The following is a 12,312-nucleotide window of genomic DNA, read 5'->3' on the forward strand; positions in this document are numbered from 1 at the left end:
AGGAGAACTTGCCTTTCAATGCAATTTTCCTGCCTCTCAACATTAAGACAGCAAACGCTATGACAACTAGGAAGATTTGTGGGGTATTTCCCCCCCCTAGCTTGGCGTCTCAGAGCCCATGGGGGGGTTCAGTCAAAGTAATTATGGCCGCTGCTATGAAAATGGTTTTTCAAGTTGCTAAATCGCATTTCATTGTATTCGAGCATGCCATATGCTGTCTGGAGACAGACTACAGGCCGCTGGTATATACATATTTCAAATAAAGATCTCTACAGAAGGCCATGCTTCTGTGACAAGCTGTGATAAAAAAAACTCCTAAGTTCATTCTACATAGTGTGAAAACATCGATTCTCGTATTGCTCATTTAATGTCTCCCTCGGTTTCCTTTCTTTGTACAAAGTGTTATCTTAGAATCACGGTAAGTAATAAGAAGGGGACGCGGTGGCTCAGTGGCTCAGAGGCTGAGCTTGTCGATCAGAAAGGTCGGCAGTTTGGAGGTTCGAATCCTAAGCGCCGCGTAACGGAGTGAGCTCCCGTTACTTGTCCCAGCTTCTGCCAACCTAGCAGTGCCAACCTAGCAGTTCTAAAAATGCAAGTAGAAAAATAGGGACCACCTTTGGTGGGAAGGGAACAGCGCTCCGTGGGTCTTCGGCGTTGAGTCATGCCAGCCACATGACCACGGAGACATCTTTGGACAGCGCTGGCTCTTCGGCTTTGAAACAGAGATGAGTACCGCCTCCTAGAGTCGGGAACGACTAGCACAGATGTGTGAGGGGAACCTTTACCTTTTTCCATAATAAGAAGATTCTCCAAGGGCAACAGATATTTCTTCAGGTGGTGTTCCAGATTCATACCTCTTAGGAGAGTCATTCCTGACCTTTTCAATGGCAAGCTTCTTGTCCTTCTCAATCTTTTTGGTATTTGGATCAGAACCATCCAGAAACATCAGGGCTGTTGGCTGGTTTAGGATGTCCAAAAAATAATCATCCAGGAAGATGATTCCATATAGGTTGCCCATTCCATAAAACCACCAGGAGGTCACTACAAAGAATGATGTTGGATCAGAAAAAGCAATTTAATTATCTTAGAGGAGATCTACGTTTTCCTGGAGATAGGAGAAAAAGAGGCTTATTTCATTTTCCCCACTGTTACAATACTTAGTCTAGGGCAGAGGTCTTCAAATTTGGCCAGTTTAAGACTTGTGGACTTCAGCTCCCAGAATTCTCCAGCCCCCAGCCTGCCTGCCTGCCTGCCTGCCTGCCTTCCTTCCTTCCTTCCTTCCTTCCTTCCTTCCTTCCTTCCTTCCTTCCTTCCTTCCTTCCTTCCTTCCTTCTTTCTCTTGGCACTTCTGAGTCCAGTTAGTCTAGCTGGCTGGAGAATTCTGGGAGTTGAAGTCCACAAGTCTTAAAGATACCAAGTTTGGAGACCTCTGACCTAAGTGGAGAGATTGCAGAGGAAGGGATGACAGGGGAGTCAGTTATGCTGGCTGGAGAATTCTGGGAATTTAAGTCCACAAGTCTTAAAGTTGCCAAGTTTGTGGACCCCTGGTCTAGGAGTGTACAGGTTTGCCAGTTTCAAGTTCTGAGGACCGTGGAGTTTCTTAGACAATGAAACGCTCCTTCAAAGCAAGGTGGAGGAAGAACTTTGAAGAGTTCCACCCCATCCTGAACCTTCAGATCTTCTCATCAACCTTGAGCTCTTCCCCCCCCCCTCAGCCGGAGAGTTATTTCTCATGCCCTGAACACGTTCCAAAGATTGATTAAGGAGTACAAGTAGTTCCATTGCCTTAGTTTTTTTTGGAAAAGCACCTTGCAAAAAAAAAACGTTTTTAATTAAAGGAAAGCTTGACTGAATGCTGAAGCAAACCCACCAAATGGTATAAATTAGGCCTTCGTTGTTCTGGGCTTGATAAATGCTCTGTGACTGGTGTACCCAGGAGAGCGCTTTGCTAAAGTTGGCAGAGGAAGTCCAACCAAAACAAGGCCGGAATTCTTGACAGAACTGCTGCCAATCGTGGCATATTTTAACTTCCCTCTTTCCATCCCCCTGGTGATAGTCTTAGAGATGACCTTTGTGGCTGGCGAGGGAGATAACTGCTGGAGGAAGGTGGCCACTGACCAGGGATGAAAAACACTGGATGGTGTCTTCGCCATTCTTTTGAGAAGGTCAAGCCACTGAATGTAGTTACCAAGGTGGTTTGGGAACAAGGAGAAAGGCACAGATTGATAGTTCACACATTCCTTGTTGTCTGGATACGCCAGAATGAATGAATGGGAGTTGTTTAGGGAAGGCTAAAGTCAAAACTTTGGAGCTTTGTTGATAGCAATAGCACTTAGACTTACATCACAGTGCTTTTACAGCCCTCTCCAAGCGGTTTTCAGAGTCAGCCTCTTGCCCCCCAACAAACTGGGTCCTCATTTTACCCACCTTGGAAGGATGGAAGGCTGAGTCAACCTTGAGCCAGTCAGGATCGAATTCCTGGCAGTGGGCAGGGCTAGGCTGCAATATTACACTCTAACCATTGCACCACCATGGATGGATGGATGGATGGATGGATGGAAGGAAGGAAGGAAGGAAGGAAGGAAGGAAGGAAGGAAGGAAGGAAAACAGCAGTAGCACTTAGACTTAGAATACCACTTCAGTCCTTTCCAGCCCTCTCTAAGTGGTTTATAGAGTCGGCCTGTTGCCCCCAACAATCCGGATCCTTGTTTGATTGACTTCGGAAGCATGGAAAGTTGAGTCAACCTTGAGCCGGTCAGGATCAAACTACTGGCAGTGGGCCGAATTAGCCTACAGTATTGCATTCAAACTACTGTGGCACCAAGGCTCCCATGTGCTACCATGGCTTAAGCAACCGGTCATAAATTGAGGACTATCTTGCCATTGGAACCATTGCCATGGAAAAAACCATATGGAACCATACAGTTGTGAACTTGTTTTAAAAGGAAAAAAAAACGGAATAGAAGTGCCAACGGATAGAGGTGCAAATCTCCTTCGGGAAGAGACCTTTCCTTCCTCAGCATTGTGTTCAACAAACACCACAGGTTTATACATTAAAGTTGGTAATGATGGTGGTGATGGTGATGGAAGAAGGAGAAGGAGGAGAAGGAGGAGAAGGCGTAGTAGTAGTACCTAGTAGTAGTAGTTGTTCTTCCGGAAGGATGCTGGGGGACAAAGAAAGCCCTTGCTCTAGAGTTCTGGGTGCTCCGTCATTGATCGTTTTCAAGAAAATGTTGGACAGCCATTTGCCTGGGATGCAACACAGTCTCCTGCTTGAGCAGTGGGTTGGACTAGAAGACCTCCAATGTCCCTCCCAGCCCTAGGATACCCTCACACTGCTTAACCACGATTTAACTCAACACAGAAAAAGAGACAAACCCTCAACATCGAAGTGGATTTGTGCACGCCAGGCGTGCCCGAGAGAAAATGTGCGATCATCAATCAGCTCCTGCCACAGAGAACTTTCAGCCAGATGTGGACGTCCCCGAGTCTCTTATTTATGTCGGTCTTTTGGTTTCCTTGGGCAAGATGAAACACGTAGAAATGCAGGCAAATGAATTGCAAATGCCCCCACACAGACCCATCCGCGTAGAAGAAAGCTAAATTTAGAAAAGTGATTCCAAATGAATAGACTTATAGACTGAATATATATATATGATATAGATATAGATATAGATATAGATATAGATATAGATATAGATATAGATATAGATATAGATATAGATATAGATATAGATAGATAGATAGATAGATAGAGATAGAGATAGAGATAGAGAGATAGAGAGATAGAGAGATAGAGAGATAGAGAGATAGAGAGATAGAGATAGAGAGATAGAGAGCTCTATAGCTCCAGCAACCGCTTCCTGTTGGGGCCCTAAGGAGCCCTGGTGGACAGGTGAGGAGTGGTTGGGGGGGTGAGGAGAGGCCGGAGAGGTGCCCCTCGACATGAGTGACATCAAGTTGGCCATGCACACCCAGTCACATGACCACGTAGGCACGCCCACCCAGCCAATCATTAGGCAGATCATATTAGTGGTCCACAAGATTTAAAATTAGTGGTCCCTGAGGTCCGAAGGATTGGAGACCCCTTCCCTAGATGACCTCCTGCGATTGAGTTTGAAGACCAAAGCCAAGTTTTTTAAAATTGAAGAGGTGAGGAAAGAAGGACAGGAAGACGGAAAGTCTTCACTTGGGAAACTGTGATGCTTCAAACACTTAAGTTTAATAAGTGATGCAATTTACATCATTTGGCAGCTGGGGTGCCAGAGCTTAAGTCGGACATGGCAGGGAATCAATAGAAATTAACTAGCTCGACACAACGGGTCTGACTCCGTGCAGATTGACAAGTTCCATATTTGGGCAGCTGTGCTGGAATCCAGCATCTTGTCACCATCCCTGTTCCTCATTCATGTTCCATGTTCTCATCCGTGTTCCTCTTGGCCTTTTCCATCGCATCCAAAGAGCCCCCAGCCAAAAAAACAGAAGTTTCGGGACGTCCTCCGTTTTGGAGAAGAGGGAAAGAGAATTGAGGCTGGGCCAGACAATTAAGCTTTTTTGGGGGGGGTGTTTGCTTCGAGATCAGCTACCCCTTCCGCACAGACACACATGGGGGGGGGGGATTTAAAAGGAATGAAGATCTGATTTTCCCCACCCCTACTATTTTAAGGGCAACCCTGTCTTTGGATGGAAATATAGACAAATTCTTAAGCCTCCTTGTTAATGAGTGCTAAAGTATTTTGGACACAGCTTCAGGCCAAACCACATGGAAAGAGTGATGAATTGGGGAAAGGAGGAGGAGGAGAAAAGGGGAAGGGGAGTGGGAATTGGGGAAAGGAGGAGAGAGGAGAGGGAGGGAGGGAGGGAGGGAGGGAGGGAGGGAGAAATGAAATGAGAGGAGAGGGGAAAGGAGGAGGAGGAGAAAAGGGGAAGAGGGAATTGGGGAAAGGAGAAGAGAGGAGAGGGAGGGAGGGAGAAATGAAATAAGCAGAGGAAAGGGGAGAGGAGAGTGGAAAGGAGGAGGAGAGAGGAGATGGAGGGAGGAAGACATGAAATGAGGAAAGGAGAGGAGAGAAGAGATCTATTGACACAAAATAGTTGCATCTTAAATAAATTTTACAGACATCTCAACCCATGGCTCCCTCTGGATTTTTTTGGGAGTACGCTGAACTTCCACAATTTCATTCTTTTCTGTGGAATAACTCTTCCTTCAGATCTTCCTAAATCTCCTTGTCCCTTTTATTTCATTGGATGGCCATTAAGATAAGAAAAGGACACCCACACACTGATTTCTACAAGACAGCAGGGAGAGGGAAGAGAGAGAAGTACACCAGGGGCTGTTTTCCATGGCAGCTACTTTTCCTTGTCATGTTTATTTCCGCCCTTGGGCCATCGTTCAACCACTGGGTGGCCAGGGGATTCACACAATAGTAACACAAAACAGGAGACCCTGGGTTGGCCTGAACGCTGCCAGGCCCAGCTGGGAGTCCATGTTTCCACAATAGAAGTTCAACAGTTCAATCTCTCTCTTGATGCTTGAAGGCATCAAAGGTCAACCTTGGGTTGGCAACTCTCAATCAACCATGCTTGTCCTTCAAAGCATTGTTCCACAACGGTCGTTGCCCTCAGCTAATCTAATTGACCGGGGATGATGGAAACCATAGTTCAGTACCCCGAGAAGAAACTAGATGGGGGATTCCAAGGGGCTCCTACAACAGGGATAAGGCTTGTGGACTTCAACTCCCAGAATCCTGAGAGTTGAAGGCCACAGATCTTAAATTGCTGAGGTCCTAGAACAGTGAGGGTCAACCTTTTCGGCACTGAGTGCCCAAACTGGAACATGTGTCCATGCGTGGGCACCAGAGCGCCGGAAAATCTGAAGACCAACTGGCCGGCACACGCATTCCTGGTTTTTGGCTGCTTTGGGGGCCATGTTTTGGGTCATTTTCAGACCAGTTTTCTGGCCGGTTTCAGGCCGTTCTTCGAGCCATTTTAGGCCATTTTTTAGGCTGTTTTGGGGGCATTTTTGGCCCATTTTTGATTGTTTTCTGGGCGCTTTAACACCTGTGAAGACCAGCTGGTGATGGCGCATATGCCCACCCAGAGGGCTCTGCGTGCCATCTCTGGCATGTGCCTTAGGTTCGCCATCACAGTTCTACGGCCATCTTGAAGTCTTCTTGAGCATCTGGCTGACCAGCTACACGTCTCAACTCCCATCAACGGTCAGGGAGCCCCTGAAGGAGTCGTCCGAGGATGATCGTAACACCTGGGTGATTTCTGGTGGGAACGCGCCATCCCTTCTCCGCGTTGCGTCTTAAACTTTGCTCACCCTCTCTGAGCAAACGCCTGGAATGGACAGCCAGGGATCTGCTTCCTGGCAGGGGAGACCTTGCTTTGTGGCCAAGGTGAGCCAGATGTTCCAGCGTTCTCAGCTCGGCCTGGCGTTGATTTATGCCACATTCCATCCTCGAAAGAGAAAGGTAAAAGAGGCAGATTCCCATCGGAGGTCTATTGGGCTGGAAAGAGAGGTGGGAAGAGACCGGGAAGAGAGGAACGAGGAGGCCCACGCTTCAGGTCAATTCAGCCCTGGAGAATCTGACAGCAAGCAGACCTTCAGAAGGAGAGAGTTCAGAAACGAGGGAGCAAGCAGTTTTTTGCTCTCCTTCCAGTTGAAAAAGAAAAGGTTTCTGACTCAGCTGCAAAGGTTAATTTTCTCTTCCATCGCTTCATGGTTCTAAAAAAAGCTGAACGCCGTTCTTAAAAGCAGCAGTAAAAACTATCAGGGGGAAGGGGGGAAAAAAGAAGCAGCAAATTCTTAATATTTGGCAGCCTCTCTTTAAACTTCCCAACGGCTCCGAATAGGAACCCTCCGACTGATCGTCCCTTTGACGCAGCCAGATGTCGACTTCAGCCACGGATGGGGAAAAACCAAGATTATTTCCATGCTGGTTGTGAGAATAACTCCAAGGAATTTTTAAGGACCGAGGAGCTCGGAACAATGACGCGAGTCAGAAAATACGGTACTCCTCGGATTACGACTGTCATTGAGCCCGGAATTCTGGTCGCTGGTACTCGTAAGCTGAGCGACTGGTTTGTTGTTCCACTGATTAATTGTTCTCACTGTCAGGAAATTTCTCCTCAGTTCTAAGTTGCTTCTCTCCTGGATTAGTTTCCACCCATTGCTTCTTTTCATTAAACTAGACATCCCCAGTTCCTGCAACCGTTCTTCATATGTTTTAGTCTCCAGTCCCCTAATCCTCTTTCTTGCTCTTCTCTGCACTCTTTCCAGAGTCTCCACATCTTTTCTACATCTTTTTTAAAAAGTGGTTGTCCACTAGGATTCCAAGTAGTTCTGGGGAGTCTCGTGGTAACTTCCAGCGGTCATTCAGCGACCAGTCTTAAGTTGAGGACTACACGTAGGGGCAAAAAAATAAATAAAACAACGTGATATATGGCGAACATACAGAATACGGACTAAGGATTGCACCATCCCTAAATAAAACAGTGCTTCTTTAAAGCTCTCCTGACCTACAGACTGAAGTTTTGCACAAGGATCTCCTCCCTTCCTTCCTTCGCAGAGGGGAGGATTGCTAAGGAAAAGGTTTCCATACGACAGTAATGGCAAACGTTTTTGGTACCGAGTCGCACGGAAACATCGCGTCTGCACATGCGCACTCATCGGTGCCACACTGCAAAGAAATCCAAACTTCTGGGTTCTAGCATGCATGCGCACACGGCGATTAGCTGGCTGGCACCCATGCGCAGGCCGTTTTTTGGCACTGCCATGCATGCAAAGGGATCGCGCTCTGGAAAAGCCGAACTTCCGGGTCCTGGCATGCATGCACAGCCGACAATCAGCTGGCCGCCACATATGCGCACAGCAGTTTTCAGGACAGCTGATCTATGCATGCGCACCAGAAACCTGGAAGACAATAAGACAAGGCCGTGCATGCCGTGCGACATGGCTTCGTGTGCCACTTTGGGCCATAGGTTCACTATCATGGCCATAGGAGAAAAAAGGAGAAATGACCATTAGAAAAAATGCCAAGATGATTTATTCGTCCTCGTGATGATTTTCCAGAGAGCCAAATGGACAGAGAATGAAAAAGTCACGGGGGGGCAGGGGGGACAGTGAGCTGAGGTTTCATCTCCCAAAAATTCCAGTCCATCTTTTGCTGGCCCTCCTGGCAACTTTCGGTCGAGGTGAAAGAATGCAATTTCTCCTTGCTAAGATGAAGAGAGTGCTGCTCTTTGGAAGGCTGGGGTGTGTGTGTGTGTGTGTGTGTGTCCCTTTCTCACACTCACACCCCTGGATGCCTCAACCGTCCTTCAAAACAAACCAAAAAGTTGTCTCAACTCAACGCTCCAAGAATGATTTTACAAAGCATCTCAGCCACGTCTCTCTCAAAGCATTTCTTCCATTGGTTTGACATCCGCTTTTCAGAAGGTGAATAAAAACCACAGCCGAGAGGATTTGACCTGTCCCAAAAGGTGCTTTCTTTCCAAAGGCAACTGGGCTTTCTGGTTGGGCTTGAAGAGGTTTTGCTCCCCAGCCCAAGAAGCTTCTTCAGTTCAGATGTAATGGTGGAGAAGGGAAAGATTTATATCCCTTTGCATCTGGTCCTTAACACTCTTAAGAGTCATCTGAATCCTGTAGTCTGTGATTTTTCCTGGAAATCTTGTTCATACTCTCCCACTATTAGAAGGACTCTCAGAAAGAGGACCAACGACCAGATGACTGCAAGGAATATTAATCCTTCCATCCTCCACCAGAACTGAAGAAGCTTCTTGGATGAGAAGTGAGACATTTTCAAGCAAAACAAGAAAGTCCAGCTGGCCTTTGAAAGAAAGCATTTTGGGACAACCATAACCTGGATGTCTGAGGACCTCCATAGATATTCTCCTCGTCCGTATTTTAGTATACAGGCTGCTGAATCGAGCATTGCAGGCCCAGTGGCCCAACTTGTGAAGGTCAGGATGGAGTCCTTGACTTCCAGGATTCCACAGATTCCTCAAGCCTTGAGAGGCTTTCTACAGGCTACGCAGGTGTAAGGCTAAATCTCAGGGCCCAGAAGGCACCACCAGGAAGGTTTCAGCACCTGCAAATTATGCTAATGCCATTAAGATCTGCGATACTCAAAATAAAACGTCTAGACGAAGAGAGCAGATGCAAAGAAATGCAACCACCACCCGTTTTCTTCACCCCTGTATTTTGAATTAACTTCACAACCATTTGTCTAGCGGTAGATTTTAAGGCGATGGAAACCAGATGTCATTCTGGGCTATCCTCCCCCCCTGTGTGTGTAAGTGTTAAAGGCGCAACCTGAAAAATCTACAAAGGAAGGCAGACTTTTGTCTTTCTATTCTGATCCCTGCGTAGGTAGAAGATATGAAAATTTAGGCAGCTTGACTCCCCTTTTCCAATGATTCCGGAAGAGATTTTTATTCCGTATCTGTTCAGGACCCATGGACTTGGGGGGTTCTCTGCCAAATAGCTTGGACTACAATTCCCATCTCCCTGCCGGCAGAGCTCAGACCAGGGGTGAAATCCAGCAGGTTCTGACAGGTTCTGGAGAACCAGTAGCGGAAATTTTGAGTAGTTCAGAGAACAGGCAAATACCACCTCTGGCTGGTGCCAGAGTGGGGAGGGAATGGAGATTTTGCAGTATCCTTTCCCCTGCCACGCCCACCAAGCCACACCATGCCCACCAAGCCACGCCCACAGAACCAGTAGTAAAAAAAAATGAATTTCAGACTGGTCTACACACAAAACCACAAGAACTGAAATATGAAACTGCGGAAGGATCTGGTGTGGGCATCCAGCAGAGAATCAGAAAGGAGAATGATTGACATCAACCCTGACCTACTATCACTTCCAAGGGCACAGCTGTTGAGCCAGCACTAGCGGGAGAAATGCGAGAGGGTTCACACGGGAGGTTGGTGGCACAAACTTTACGGAAAGAAAGCCCAGACAGGATTCAATTTCGAGGCAATTCAAAATGTTGTCAGCGGTGAAATTGTGGCTCACACAAACAGCGGCTTTGCCAAACCAGCCGGGCTCCGAAATCAAGAATTATTCTGAACAGGGATTTGCAAAAATTATAAATGTTATGGTCAAAGAGTTAACCTTACAGAAGTAGAAGAGAGTGGGACATGAAGTCACCAAGAAACTCCCTCCAGGGACTTTTTAAATTTTTGAAATGTCTTCAGTCTGGCAGGGTCTCCATGCCTAGGGGGCTTTGATACAGGTTAAAAAGAAGCAGCACTGCATATATGCCATTTTAACTTTTTTTTTATCTTCCAACATCACCTAATTCTGGTTCGTTGAATAAGCTGCAACTATCTTAAGAGTAGAGGGACGCGGTGGCTCAGTGGCTAAGATGCCGAGCTTGTCGATTAGAAAGGTTGGCAGTTTGGCGCTTCGAATCCCTAGTGCCGTGTAACGGAGTGAGTTCCTGTTACTTGTCCCGGCTTCTGCCAACCTAGAAGTTCGAAAGCAGGTTAAAAAATGCAAGTAGAAAAATAGGGACCACCTTTGGTGGGAAGGTAACAGCCTTTCGTGCACCTTCAGCGTTGAGTCATGCCAGCCACATGACCACGGAGACGTCTTCGGACAGCGCTGGCTCTTTGGCTTTGAAATGGAGATGAGCACTGCCCCCTAGAGTCGGGAACGACTAGCACATGTGTGCGAGGGGAACCTTTGCCTTTTCTCTTAAGAGTTGCTAAGTCTTAAACCATGGTTTAAAAACTACAAGGGGCTTTGGTCATAGAACACAGTAAAAGCCATAACTGAGGAACCTGCGTTATACCTTGTAAGAACAGCCTTGCTGGATCAAGCCAAGGTCTACTTTCGTCCAGGAATTTGCTCCACACCATGACCAACCAAAGTATCTCAAGAGGTTTGCAATCGGGGGGTGGAGATCTAGCCCTTGAGAGGACCTGCAAGTTAGTGGCCCTCACATCTTGTTTGAACGAATCCCACTGGTTAATTCTGAAGGACCGCTTCTTTCTCTATGTTCTACATCTCCAATCAGTTTGACCAGATGACCTTGGTCAAAAAAGGTCCACTTTTCTCCATTCCATCCTTCATTTCATACACTTCAAACGTGTTGCCCTTCCGTCAAATTGATTCTAAAAGTGAATGAATCTCAAACATCCTAGTCTTGTCTCGTAAAGAAGCCCTCTTTTGGGTTGTCTTCTTCTTCCCTGGTTCTCAGGAGGACCTTGAATTACGATCAGGGTCCTGTGGCTTCTTTAGGATGAGACAGTAGATAGCGCTTTAACTGGCCGGAACTTGGAATGAAGATGATCCTAAAAGGAAACCAGGAGACCAAGAAAGGAGCTGCCAGCATCTCTACAAACATCTTACCTGTTCCTCTTCGTGGTCAAGGAGAGCCAGGAGAAAAAGAAGAGCTCCTCAGGAACCCAACCTGAAAAATGCCACCTTACAGTTCAAGCAGAAAGTTCATAGTCCTGGCAGTTTTGTTTCCAGAAGGGACCAGCAGCCAATGCAAACACCTCTCGTGTTTACCATTCAAGGACCTGCATTAATTTCTTGGCAAATTGTGTAGGGAAACCTGCCAGGGATGACAAAATCATCCCAGGAACTCTTAACCTGCTTAAATCAGGGATTAATTGGGTCCTCCAGTCTATTTCGGTCATAAGGATTCTGCTTTGCCCAAGGCATGTCAGAGGATTAACCTCCATAATGGAACACAGCCCCATGACCGAGCTGGAAAAAAACCTCCCTGCCATTAAAAAAAAATGAAGTACACAGGTTTGAACAAAACCAGAAGGAGGGAGGAGATCAACCAGGATGATGAGGGGAATGGAGACTAAAACATGAAAAACGGTTGCAGGAACCGGGCCTGGCTAGTCTAGGGAAGAGAAGGACCAGGGGAGACAGGAGAGCATCTTCCAATATCTGAGGGGCTGCGACAGGGAGGAGGAAGGGGATCAAGCTATTCTCCAAGGCACCTGAAGGCCAGAGAAGGAATAATGGATGGAAACTGACCAAGGAGAGATTCAACCTGGAAATAAGGAGGAATTTTCTGAGAGTGAGATAGTGAACAATCAACCCATGGGACAGAAGTTGCCTTCAGAAGTTGTGGGAGCTTCATCCCTGGAGGCTTTCAAGAAGAGACTGGACTGCCATCTGTCGGGAAAGGTGTTGGGCCTCTTACTTGGGCAGGGGGGGGTTGGACTAGATGACCTACAAGGTCCCTTCCAACTCATCTGACACACTGGAGAAAACGGGCTAATATTTGCACCAACATCTCTTTAGGGAGCACTCGACTGCCCAAACATCCATCATCA

Source organism: Natrix helvetica (assembly GCF_964273705.1).
Source record: "Natrix helvetica genome assembly, chromosome: 12".
Classification (NCBI taxonomy): domain Eukaryota; kingdom Metazoa; phylum Chordata; class Lepidosauria; order Squamata; family Natricidae; genus Natrix; species Natrix helvetica.